We start from the raw sequence: 13,265 nt of genomic DNA, 5'->3' as shown, positions 1-13,265 counted from the left end.
GGAGGGGAGAGCAAGAGAACCCTCCGCTCTTTCAGCTCCGTGGGCCGGATAGAACAGCCGAACAGGCCGGATCCGGCCTGCGGGCCGTAGTTTGCCCTGTTCTAGGCACTGAATGCTTTAGATTAGCTTACGTTCTCGTATAAAATAATGAAAAGAAAACGTTTCATTCTTGTTTCTTTCCTTTCTACTTTTTCCTTCTGCCTTCACTCTCCATGGGGTCTAGAACAGTTTTTGATTATTTAGGGAAGTGGCCCATATATCTGATCTAGCCTAAGCAGTTTTCATACTTTGTTTCCTTTTCAGAATCTATACTTTAATCCCAAATTTGGAATATTCTTTTTCATATTCACAGATTTCCTAAACTTCTGCTTTTTCCACAGTATTTTTCTTCACTCTGTGGGAGGAAAATGACTCTCTCATCATCACTATTCTTATATAAAAAGGATTTTATTTTGTGTTTATAGTTTTAGGAGACTTCTCCCCCTCTCACTTTTGTATAAGCTGTCTGTTCTTTTTAAATTGGCCAATGCGTAGTTGAGATAGACTAAATTCAAAGAGATTGGGGACAGAATTTGTTTTTCTTCAATAATGCATTTAATAGCTGTGCATGCTTAATAGATACATCACTTAGTGATCATTTGTTCATTCATTCATTCATTCATTCAGCACCTGTGTCTGAGGTCTCTATCTAGTCTGCCTGCCCCTCTCCACATTACAGAATTGTCTGATTTGTTTTATTTACAACGTCAAACCTTTTTAGCTATACTTACTGAGAGGAATATAAAAAAATTTCTTTCTGGAAGTGGAAGACTCTTGTTGGGCTTTGGTATCAAGGTTATGTGATCCTCACAGTGAACTTGGGACTGCTTTGTCTTTTTTTTCCTGTCATCTTTGTTTCAGGTAACATTGTTATTATTGTTATTTTTTAATATTTGTGGAAATTGCCAGTGAAGCCATTTGGGCCTGGAAGGGATTTTTGTTTGTTTGTTTTTTTATAGGAAGGTTTTTAATAATACACTTACTAGGAGCCCAGCGTGCGATTCAAAATCACGAGGTGCCGCCCACCCTCGAGTCACCGGTGGGGCCCTGCCTCGCTGACCAGGCCCTGCAGCAGCCGCGGCCTCAGCCTCCGCTGCCGGTAGGGCCCTGCCTCCCTCTCCGGCCCTTGACGCAGCCACGGCTGCTGCTGATCAGGCCCTCGCCCAGCACAGGCGTGCGGAGGCCCCTGCCGCCTCACCCCCAATGCTGCGCGCACAACCTCCTCCTGTCTGGTTGACCCGTTATGGTGTCCTGGTTAACTAGCATATTTCTCTATTATATATATATACTAGTGACCTGGTGCACGAAATTCATGCACATTAAATTAGAGGAAATAATTTAATATTGCTATTCGCCCTTTCTCTATAATAGAAGTGTCAGAGATGAAAGAACATTAGTAAAATGTATATGAAAACCTTCCTCCTGTCAGAGTCTGGGGCACACCACCGGACCCAGAGTCAAGTTCCCGCCCACCTACATGTGCCTCAAAATCGCGTGAAACCCAGACCTGGTCCCACCCCCTGCCCCCCCCGCATTGGGCTAGATCCAGACCCAACCAGTCCCACCCTTGTCAAGCCCTGCTGGGCAGGGGGTGTAGTCTCAGGTCCCCTGGCCCGGTGCCAGGATGCGGGGCATGGCCTGAGGTCCCCCAGCCCAGACTGGGGCGGGAAGCATGCCTTGAAGTCCTCCATCAAGCCCCACCAGGTAGGGGACATGGCCTGAGGTCCCCCGTCAAGCCCCGCCAGGCGTGGGGGGCACAGCCTCAGGTCCCCCGGCCCAGCACCAGGAGTGGAGTGCAGCCTCAGGTTCCCCATCAAGCCCTACTGGGCAGGGGCGCAGCCTGAGTTCTCCTGTCTAGCCCAGCTAGGCAGGGGGGCGCAGCCTCAGGTCCCCTGGCCCGGTGCTGGGGCGGGGGGCACGGCCTGAGGTCCTCTGTCAAGCCCCACCTGGTCGGAGGTGCTGCCTGAGGTCTCCCAGCCTGACGCTGGGGCAGGGGGAGCAGCCTGAGGTCCCCTAGCCCAGCACCAGGACAGGAAGCACACCTTGAGGTCCCCCGTCAAGCCCTGCCGGGCAGGGGGCATGGCCTCAGGTCCCCTGGCCTGGCACTGGGGTGGGGGGTGCGGTCTGAGGTCCCCCAGCCTGATGCCAGGGCAGGGGGTGGGGCCTGAGGTCCCCTGTCAAGCCCCATGGGGGCGGGGGAGGGCGTAGCCTCAGGTCCCTGCTGATTGTTTGTTAAGGCTCCTTATGGGAACCTGGCCTCAGCTGTGGGTGCAGCCATCTTTGTGATGGAGTGATGGTCAATTAGCATATTCCCTCTTTATTAGATAGGATAGAGATTTGTAAAATTTGTCATAATCTGTTTTCTTTTATTCTTATATTAATTTTGAAGAGTTATATTTTTCTAGGAATTGTTCATTTTACCTACATTTTCAAATTTGTGAAATAAAGTTGTACAAAATAAAATTTTATATAATTTTTAATTATAAAGTATTTCCCCCAAATTTTAGTTATAGACTATTGAAAGGATAATGCAAACCAGTATCCTTTCAATAAATTCCTTTTCCCCCTTAAGTTAGTCAAAGTTGGATTCTCTTGCTTAAAAGCAAAACACCCTAATACAGGTATCATGCAGAAACTGGAGAAATGCTTACATTTATTTGCAGCCAATTCCTTTTCAACAAACTTCTACAAAAAATATGTTCCTTCTCTTTCCTAAGGTTACATACCTATTGCCTGATCCAAGAGGTCTGAGCTAGAGGCCCTCCTATTCTTTCAACACAACTGGAACCAGAATGAACCAATATGCTCCCAGCAATGAAAAGTGAAAAAGTGTTGACACAACTCACAGAATGTTTCCACAGAAATAGAATACAAATTACCTAGCTTTGGAGGAGTTACTCCAAACATGTCCCAGAGAGAGGAGAGAGAGAATGAGAGAGGAAGGAAATGAGGGAGGAATGTTGCTTCTTTGAACTATTTGAAATTTAGAATCTCATTCTAGCTTTGAAATTTTCTATGCAGTATTTGGTGGCAGAGTAGCATTAAGGTATTGTTTTAATGATTTTTGCATATATTTTTAGAAGATGAGGTTCCTTTGCATTTTGCAGTTTTTAATCCATTTTCCTAAAAGCTATGTAGGAAAGAGAAAATGTCCATGCGTGGTTTTGGCTCCCTCTGCTGGCCATTCATATGTAATTTAGGTGTTACATGCAAGGAAGGGAAGACACCACTATTGGAATAGATTGTGTGTTTTTTTCCCCAAAAAAAGTTTATTTCAGTTTTTAATTTAATGTTTTCAAACTTATGACAAGCTTTAAATTTTGGTAAATATATTTTTTATTTTGGTACTTTTTTGCTTCAAAATTATAACGGAAAACAAAGGATACATTGAGCAAAAAATGAAGTTTAGAAAATACTTCAGATAAAATGCATGCCTCCCACTGTCTCTTTCTCAACTTGTCTATGGGAAAGTGCCAACTTATACAGACTGATGCTCTTACCTATTCCCATGGCCTTGGCTCCCTTTGTTCAGTCAGCTCCTCACATCCTCCACAGCAGCTACTTAAATCTTTAGCTTCTAACTCCCTACCTCTTCATCCTCTCAGCAAGGTTTCCTCCTTCTTAGAAATGTTAGAGGTCACCCAACACAGATAATTTTGACATCTTTATGACCTCCCTGCTCCAAATCCTCATACAAATCTTTATCCATGCCTCTCCTTGCCTTCATCCCTCTGGGTTCAGAGAAACACATTTCTCTCCTGTCGAAGGCCACAATTGGAATGACCTCTGAATCCCATTTACCCTGATTCTTCAGGAGCGCTACTGTGTTTATCACTGTTATTTCTCCTCTGCATTTCCTATATCTTGGAACTATTACTCTTTGGGGGCTTTTCATGACCAGGATATAGACATAGGATAGCTACAATTTGTATCTGCAAACGGCTCTAATTTAAGCCAAGAAAGAAAAGCCCCCCCCCCCCACATGTATGGAAATGTGAACCCACCTTGGGAAAAACAGGTGCCCAAGCAGCTCTGTGCTCTGTGGAGTTGGGTAGCATTGCATCATGGGCAGTGTTTTCTAGGTCTAAGATTAGGCCTGAACAATCATACATAGGTTTTATAACCAGAGCTAGGCTCCTCATCATTGTTGGGGTGAATCAACTCCAATTTTTGTTGTTGTTGTTCTGGTGTCAATCACTCAAGTTTTGATGTCTGCAGGGAGAGTGTCAGGAGGTCCTAGGGTAGGTCAGGGAACCACCCCCCACCAAGTTAGCAGTCCTGCCAAAAGAGCATTGAGGGGCAGAAGAGGATGACCCCAAATAAAAATCAGAGGCAAAAAAAAAAAAAGGTGGAAGAGAAGGTAGGCAGGTCAACTTAGCACCCATGTGCTATCCATGCTCAAGTCTCTCTCTTAGAAAAACCAAAGTAAAACCAGTGTAGAAAAAGTCTCTTTGGCCTAATATCTATTGCTCGCCCTTATCTGAACAGCTAGGCTTCCAGAAATAATACTCCACACTTACTGTGTTTGTTTCTCTATCGCTTATTTATTCATTTCCCAACTCACTGAGATCTGGTATCAGCTCCCCCCAACTCCACTCAGCTAAACTTCCCTTAACAAGATCCCCAAGGACCTCATCTCCCCATTTTGGTTGACCTCCTCTCCCTATTTGATTCTGCTGGCCATGCTCTCTGCTCTTTGAAACTGTCTCAACCACTCCTTCCTCTCTGACTATTCCTTCCCAGCCTCTTTGGTTGTCATTTTGTTAATCATTCATCACGAAGTTTCAGTCTTCAGCCCACTTGCACACTCCTTGTTATATCAGCCTCTAGGCAGGCCAGTGGTTAAGAGTGCTGGGTCTTGAGTTAGCATATGGAGTTCAAATCCTGGCTCTAGCCACCTCTCACTCCCTGAGTGACCGTGGGAAAGCTTGCTTAAGCGCTCCTGTGAGTTTCCTTATCGGTCAAAGTGGAACTGCTCCCAGGCTGGCTGTGAGATTTAATGAAATAATGCTTGTAAAGCATTTAAAACAATGCTGGGCACACAGTACGCAGAGCCTGATAAGTGGTTGCTATCACTGTGTATTCAGAGCTCCCACCCTTCTTGTGCTCACATCAATCACGGCACTTTTTTTTTTTTTTTTAACTTTGTATTATAGGGGCAGAAATAGAATGTTGGGGAACGAGCTAGAATTGTAAGAAACATTAATCATGCTCTGTTAACCGTGATTGTTTTATTCTGATTTAAAAAGGCACATTCTAACCTGGCTGGCAGTTACAAAAGGGACCTGGGAGCTCACCTGGAAATGCAGCCCATCCTCCCCATTTGGAGCTAGCTGTTATCATGGAAAGATTAACAACTTTGTTGCAGAAACCAGAATAGACAGCCCTTTGAAGATCCCCAGCCCTTGCATTTCACTAAGCCCTTTGAAGACCCCAGCTCTTTTGCGTATCTGTAAACTGCTCATTTGCCCTTTTTGACTACTTCCCCATGAAATCTTTATCCTTCTACCCCTTATAAGCAGCTGGCTTATGGTGGGGTGCAGAGCAGATTTTTGTGGATAACCTGCTGCTCTCCCCATACTGCCGGCAATATTGGAGCAAATGCTGATATGATTCAACTCTGACTCTGCTTAATTGGCTTAAGTAGTGACAGGCAGCATGGACCCACTGATTGTCTGGTTATAGTATTGCCCGCCCCCCCCCCTTTTTTTCTTGGCCTCACATTGATTTGTAAGTTCCTTACCAGGAAGTACGTACTGTGTTGTTAAAATACCAGATCCCTAGCACAGAGCTTGGCACAGAGTAGATTCTCAATAAATACATATTGGAGGAAGGTGAGAGACATCATGGATTCCATGCTGAGGGGAATATGAGAGTAAAGTGGGCATGGTTATGAAAGGTCTTCTGGGTTTCCTAGGTAGTAACTTAAGTTTTTTTTACTTAAATATTTGGTTATCATTTTTATGTTTTCATTCCCACGTGACAAATCCCACTTGAACCCTTGTTCAAATAAAACTTTTGTTCAAATAAATTCAAGATACTATCAGACTTTTCCTTTCCTTTGTCTTCCCATTACCACCAGCACTGCCATCTTCATCATCATCATCATCATCATCTTGGTCTTCAAGTCCCTTTATGATCATTGAATAAAAACCTTTTCGAACAGTTTGTCCAATAAAAAATCCCAGCAGAATCTGAGCTGACATTAGCATGTAGGAAAGTTAGTTAAGGAGTGCTCTTGAATTAAATACCTAGAAAGGCATTGCAAGGAAGCAGTGTTAGGTAGTCGATTTGTTTTTTAAGTAATATATTTATTTTAAGATAGCATGAAAGATTAAGAAATTAATACTCAAAACTTTATTTCACTTATTTTGTCTATTTTAAAATTAGGTCTCTTAGCATGCATTAATTTTACATTATCAAACGCTAATATATATATATATATATATATATATATATATATATATATTATTTATTTATTTATTTATTTAATTTCACAAACATACTTTCCATTTTAACTAAATCTTAGTTCTATATGGATTTAATGTTCACTACATCCCATAGCACCTCCATTTCTGAGTTCTTTATTTTCATTAATCTCTTGGTTGACTTGTTTACAATTACCAGTTTTCCTAAAAAGAACTCATAAACATTATGAATACAATCATGTTTGAGAATATCTGACTTTTGCTTAATAACTGAATAGTGTCTTGGTGTGACATAATGTATTTTTCTTAAAACTTTGAAGAAGTCTGAGACTTGTTGATTTTTTTTTTTTTCTTCTTGTAAGAGACTTACCTTTTTCACCTGGAGGCCTGAAAATTATTTTCTCTGTCCTGAAATTTGATAATTTCCCCAGAATTTGTCTCATCATTCTATATCAGGGTCTTCCAGAAAACAATATGCTCTTTCAGTTTTTTCCAACATTATAGGGAATTTGTCTTCTAGTACATATTTGTGGTGATCATGCCATAGAGGTGAGATGACTTCCCACCCCAAGTTTGGTTTGGTGTTGAGAATTATGATGCCACACACATACCAAGATGGTTATTACTCACAGAAGGAGGCTTTCTGGGACAAGTAGCGGAGGCCCCTAGGTAGGTTCAAAAACGGCTTGAGAGAGCAGAGAAGGGAGACTGGCTTGGGATTTCGTGGCGGTTACCCAGTGGGGCCAGGATGAGGGTTCTCCCAGGCAGTCAGGGGCTTGGGTGGTTTGATCTCTTGCCAATGCCAACTGAGGGCGCACCTGGGCTTCCTTATCAGTTTGCCCAGATGTGGAGCAGAAGAGGACAGGGAGTGATGAGGACTTGAAAGCTGTCAGCAATCAAACATCAAAAATGAAGTCAGACTCCTTATTTCAATACTTGAATATATTTTTGTGTCTATTCCTTGGGTTCTTTCCTTGGGGACAGAGTTATCTTTAGGATGGCTTTTCTTTGTTCTCAGTATCTACTTTGTGTTTGTCTCTTTCCTTTGCCTTCTCGATGAATAGCCCTTCCTTTCTGTCAGTAACTCAATTTGTAATTTTGTCATCTGTTTTTTTTTCCATTTCTAATTTATGCATTACTTAGGAAATGGTGAGCTTTTAGTCTCAGTTTCTTTCTCAGGTTTTGCAGTGGCTTTTACATCTCAATGTATTGTTTTATCAAATTGTCTTTTAGCTCTTGTTCCACTGAACTTATTTTTATTAAGTTTTATCTTAAGGAGCAATCACATGGGATTTTCTTCAGTCTCTTAGGTTATATTTTACTCCAGATTGAATTTTAATCTTTTGTTTTTGCATGCTGTTTACCTCTCTTCCATAGATTTTTCTGTAGGGCAGTTGCACAGTTGTCATGCCCTTTCTTCTCACCCTACTGTGTTTAGCATGGACAGCTCTGCCCAGGCCTCTGTTTTCTCTGATGCAGTGCCAAAGGCTCTTTAGTGCCTTTGCTTTTAATGTGAGATCTGTTTTTCCATCCAGGACGCCAGCTTGATAGCTCAATATAGCATTCTATCTACTTTTCTACAAAAGTTTCAGGGGAAGCTGGGGCTGAGGGTAGCGTTAGTTGGTGGATTTAATTTCTACTTTCTCAACTCTGAGATTTAGTTAACCGTCCTGTATCAGGATTCACTCCGCTGGGTGGGGGCATGTCCAGTCCCTGAGGGGGATAGATACTCCACCCTTCAGCTGAGCCCTTCATTAATTGTGGCACCCAGAGGCCCGATTCCTCCTGAGTCAGCCCTAGCTGTTCACTTCCCTATTTCATTCTTTCATTTCCACTTAGTACGGGGAAGGATTAGATTGCCTGTGGTTTTCAGCCAGTGTTCCTTTAACCGTGAGGTGGGGAGGTTGCGGGAAGGTTTTTTTCACTGTGCCTTCAATGTAACCTTCCCACTGGCTTTTTGTTTCAGAGTATCTTTTCTTCTGTTTGCTTTTCAAATTTCTAGCTCTTTTTTCATAATTTGGGATATTATATAAAGTTTTGTTTTTTCTGCCGACTGCTCTACTTTTCCCTTACCCCAGGGGCACCAAAAAAGTGACTCCTGGAGGCTCCTCCACCAAATCCTGCCCTGGCCCTCACAGACTCACATTCTCTAGATTTCCCAAGACGTCCCCCACGCTGACTATTTACTTCTCATTCTGCTCCTCTCCAAACTGGGGGCTGTTAGAGAATTCTCGTGGCTTTGTGGACAACCTTCTTTTCCTTCTCCAGGAAAGAAAGAGAAGGCGTCTGTTTCAACTGATTGGGAATCACCTTTAGACTCCAGCTTAGCCAATACAGATAGATATTCTGTCTCTTTCCTTAGCAGACAGTTTTTCGAGTGTGTGATTAAGTTATGCTTCTTTCCTGGTTTGTGTGTGTGCTATTGATACATGGATTTTTCTTTTTCTGTAGCCTGTTTGTGTTGTTTGCTATTTTTATTTCCTTTACTAGTCATTGGGTAAAAGCGGATCTGTAATCGTGCCTCGCTTAACCGGTCTCTATGGGGAGCACCATCTCATTCTTTTCAAACTGTGTTCACTGGTGAAAATTACTGAAGAAACCATTCAATCTCTCTCACATCTTATGTGTAAATATCAGTCCTGTTAATGGAACAGGCCTCTGGGAGGTAGAATGGAGAAAACTAGGTGCAAATTAAAATGAGGGGGTGATAATTTGAGATGGTTTTTAACTTTAAGTTTGAGAGTAGATTAGACAGAGATCTGTTCATATATCACAAAGTATATTTTTGCTACATTAAAAAACAACAACACTTACCTCTCATACTCTTCCCAGTCCTCCATTTAGTTAAGGATGGGTGAACATAAATAATGTTTTTTTATGGGCAAAATTGGCCTGCAGCTTTAATAGTACATTTTCTTTATTTTCTAAGTTTCTTGCTTCCTTTCTACATCACAACCTGGTATGCAAATTTCAAATAATTCATTATATTCATGCATCCCTTATTCTTGATATATCTTACATGAAACAGGAACATTCACATAACAAACTCATAAATAAAAATATATAATTTCAAAACTTTATTCCCTTGAGAATCTGGAGAGAAAGTGTGAAACAAACAATTACACATTAACCATTTAGAAGGGTGTGTTCTTCACTTTATCCCAATTGGTTCTATCACACCTATGAGGCAAGTGCTGACCACAGAGCTAAAAACAGGCTAAACACTGAGCGATAGTGTGGAGGGGGGAGGTGTGTGTTAGCATGGTGGGAAGGGGGAAAACTGGGCCAGTGGCTTCTGCAAGCAAATGTAACAAAGCAGCTGATATGAATTTTGTACTTGATTGTCATCTGGGGATAGGACATGGGTAGCAAGTAGTGTTAGTCCTTTGCCAGTGCTTCTAAATTACCTTTGGTAAATGCACCTGAGAAACTCAAGGTGCGTTGTAGGAATACAGGCTTTTACAATGTGAAGGACCTGCACCAGATACCTAGCTAACCCATTGACAGAACAATCTAGGGTACATAATGGAATACCTGTACCCCCCTATTTGACTATATATATATATATATATGTATATATATATATATATATATATATATATACACATATATATATGTGTGTATATATATATATGAAGATATATCTATATCTGTATATATATATCAAGATATATCTATCTATATCTATATCTGTATGTATATATATCAAGTCTCATTTAAGGGGTAAAATTATTTACTACTTAAAAGGTCATTTCAGCTGGATTGAGTTCCTGGAGCTCAGATATTGTCCTGGTGGGTAAGTAGGTGTTACCCTTCCTCCAAAGATATCATTTGTGGCTGGAATGTTGAAGGATGGATTTGGGCAGGGCTTCTTGTTATACCCAGGGTTTACTTAAGGGTTGGAGGAGACTTCTGGGGGGTGGGGGGAAGGCTCAGACTTCGGTCATCTTGGTTGAGTGTTAAAGCTATAAATCATGCCTATAGGGGAGAGGGTGAGTACAGACTGAGGCTGTGTTGCAGGAGACTGCACGGAGTCCTTGAGAAGGAACCCACCAAAAGGGAGAAGCTCTAAACAGGACAAAGATCACACCTAGAAGGAAGCATTAACTCTCCTGACACAGTGGAAGGCTGTCACCAATCTCCCTCTAACCTGTAGTGTGATGGACTTTGGTAAAACAACTAGGCACATGTGAATTGAAAAGCTACATCATTAAAGAGCTTGAAGCACTCAGGACCCAGGCAACTCGTGTGTTGAGATTCCACTCAAGGACTAAAACTGTCTCCAAGTTATGTGCCTCCCCAGATACGCTCAGCCTCCTATGTCCTAGGCTTCAGTGTGTTGCTTTGCTTTCCAAGAAAGTGGTCCCTGGGAACTCAACTTTTCCCAAAGCCGTAAAGCCCCCGCCACTTGCTGCCACCCATGCCAGGACAGGGGGTAGGGAAGGAGACATCTGGAGGTGAGTATGGTTAGGGATTAGGCCATGGACTCCTTTTCTCCTGCAGCTCCAGGGCTTAGTTCCTACTCCACCAGACTGGACTCACGGAAGCTCTGGACTTCCCAGTGCTTTTTTAGAGGCACCAGGTGACATCCTGCAGAAGTTCAGGGGAGGTATGAGCTATAGGACAAATACTGACCAACAAGAGAGAGGATATATAGAAAAGTCTGCAGACAAATTTCCTTCCCCTTACTCCTACCTCCTGGCTATTCCAAGACACAATGATTGGATATAGTCTCTTGCAGAATACCCCCCAGTACCAAGAAGTGAGCTAAGTTTTGAAGTTGTAACCAGCTGGATAACATAACTACCTTTTATTTGCTTCCCTTCTTTCCTTCTTTCCTTCCTTCCTTCCTTCCTTCCTTCCTTCCTTCCTTCCTTCCTTCCCTTTTGCCCTCACGCCTACTTCCCTACAATTATAGCACCCGGTGAAGCACTAGCATGTAATCAGATTGTTTTCTAGAGAACCCAGGCTAACACAGAATGTAAAAAAGAAAAAAGTGAATTGTTGGAAGTTTGCAATGAAGACAAGCGTATGAAAGAAACTGGGGCATTCAGCATGTTTAGTAGCCATAAAAGATCAGGGGCAGCAGTTCTGGGCTCTGGATCCATCATAAAGATGCACTGACAAGTTTGGGGACTAGGGGTAAAGTGTGATTATGGAATTATGTCTCCAGGAGGTACATTTCCTATTCTCTAGCAGGTGGCAACAGGTAGACAACTACAAGGACTTTTTTAATGGATATATATGCCTATATTCCAGAGACCACAGAAATATTTTGGGTGAAAGTCTCATTTAAGGGGTAAAATTATTTACTACATCAAGCCTTTTTAGTAAGTGACAATAAGAAATCATCACCCATCAGTGAAAATGCTTTGTTCCAACTTGATGCTTTTTTGTTCAAAATCCTAGTTACAGTTTTGAAGGTAACTGAGGAGGACAAAAACTTCACTAGAGGTTACAGAGGGTTTTAGCTGGTTAGTGGCTCTACTTTAGGCAACGGATCAAGACAAATGGAAAATGACTCAAAAGGTGATTGAACTAGGAATCTTTAAAAGTTGTGCCAGGTAGGGTAATGTGTTTGTATCAGAACCTATATTTTATGTAGATTCAGATACACCTTTTTTTACATATTGCATCAGTTGGGGAGTATTTGGAGTGCTGTGGAACTAAATGTATTTGTATGTGTTCAGCACACTGTATAATTGACTCAATTATCCATGTGGGGATTATTGACTTTTAATTTGCAATCTGGCTTCGCCTTTCAGTTAGGATGTTTTTGGGCTGCTGTAGGAGTGCCAACTAATTTAAATAATAATTTAAGTAAAACGTAATTAGATAGGAAAATGAAATTCAACCTCTTGCCAGCTCCGGAAGATTCTATAGCTGAAATGTAACTCTAATCCATCTACTCTCTTTTTATTCACCAATGCCATTTTACTACCATAGAATTTTATTGCTTTCCATAGATTATTGCAAATTTCCTATTTGGCTTTTTTGTTTACCTCTTTCCAATCACTCATCATTCCGCTGACAGTAATCTTAAAGCAAAACAAACAAACAAACAAACAAACAAACAAAAACCCCCAAAACCCAGCTCTCATCACAAGAATTCCTTTGCTTGTAAACATTTTCACCAGATCAAGCACACATGCCACAACCCATCATTCAAGGCTTCTTCGTGTCACCTGCCCTAGGAATCTCTCCTGATCCTGCCTCCGATGCCTCATCACTGTTCCCACCTTTGAATCCCCTTCACGCAGTACAAGTCTTTCTGAGGTAAACCAAGGTATTTGTGAACCCGCGTTGTTGCCCTACTTACTCTCTTGTGAGATACTTAATAGCATTCTCTGCGGCGTTTCATCTCTCCCACTATGCAGTCCCTAGGTCAGTGTCGGACCCCAAAGAGGGAGCAACAAATACCCGTCCATTTGTGCTGCGCGGAAAGCAAGAGGGCAGAAATTTCTTCCTTTGTATCCCAAGTGCCTAGCACAGCGCCTGGCGCACAGCAGGCGCTCAAGGAATACTGCTGAGCGACCAAAGGTACTACTGCAAGCTCCACGTGGCGCCCTGCAGAGCGTGTATGTAACATGCATATATACACACGCCTAATGCATATGCTTATACAAACATACTACATACACAAAAACATACACATCCATATGCAGGTATATATAATTAGTAAATATACAAATATAAATAAATTTATTCGGGTACAGCCCTAACTCCGAACAGGTTGGAGAGGCAGGGAGGACACTGGCACTTCCCTGACCCTCGGGACCGCAGGACAGGACGCGGCCG

This window comes from Plecotus auritus (assembly GCF_963455305.1).
Source record: "Plecotus auritus genome assembly, chromosome: 7".
In the NCBI taxonomy this organism is placed as follows: Eukaryota; Metazoa; Chordata; class Mammalia; order Chiroptera; family Vespertilionidae; genus Plecotus; species Plecotus auritus.
Note: the sequence above shows the minus strand (reverse complement) of the source record.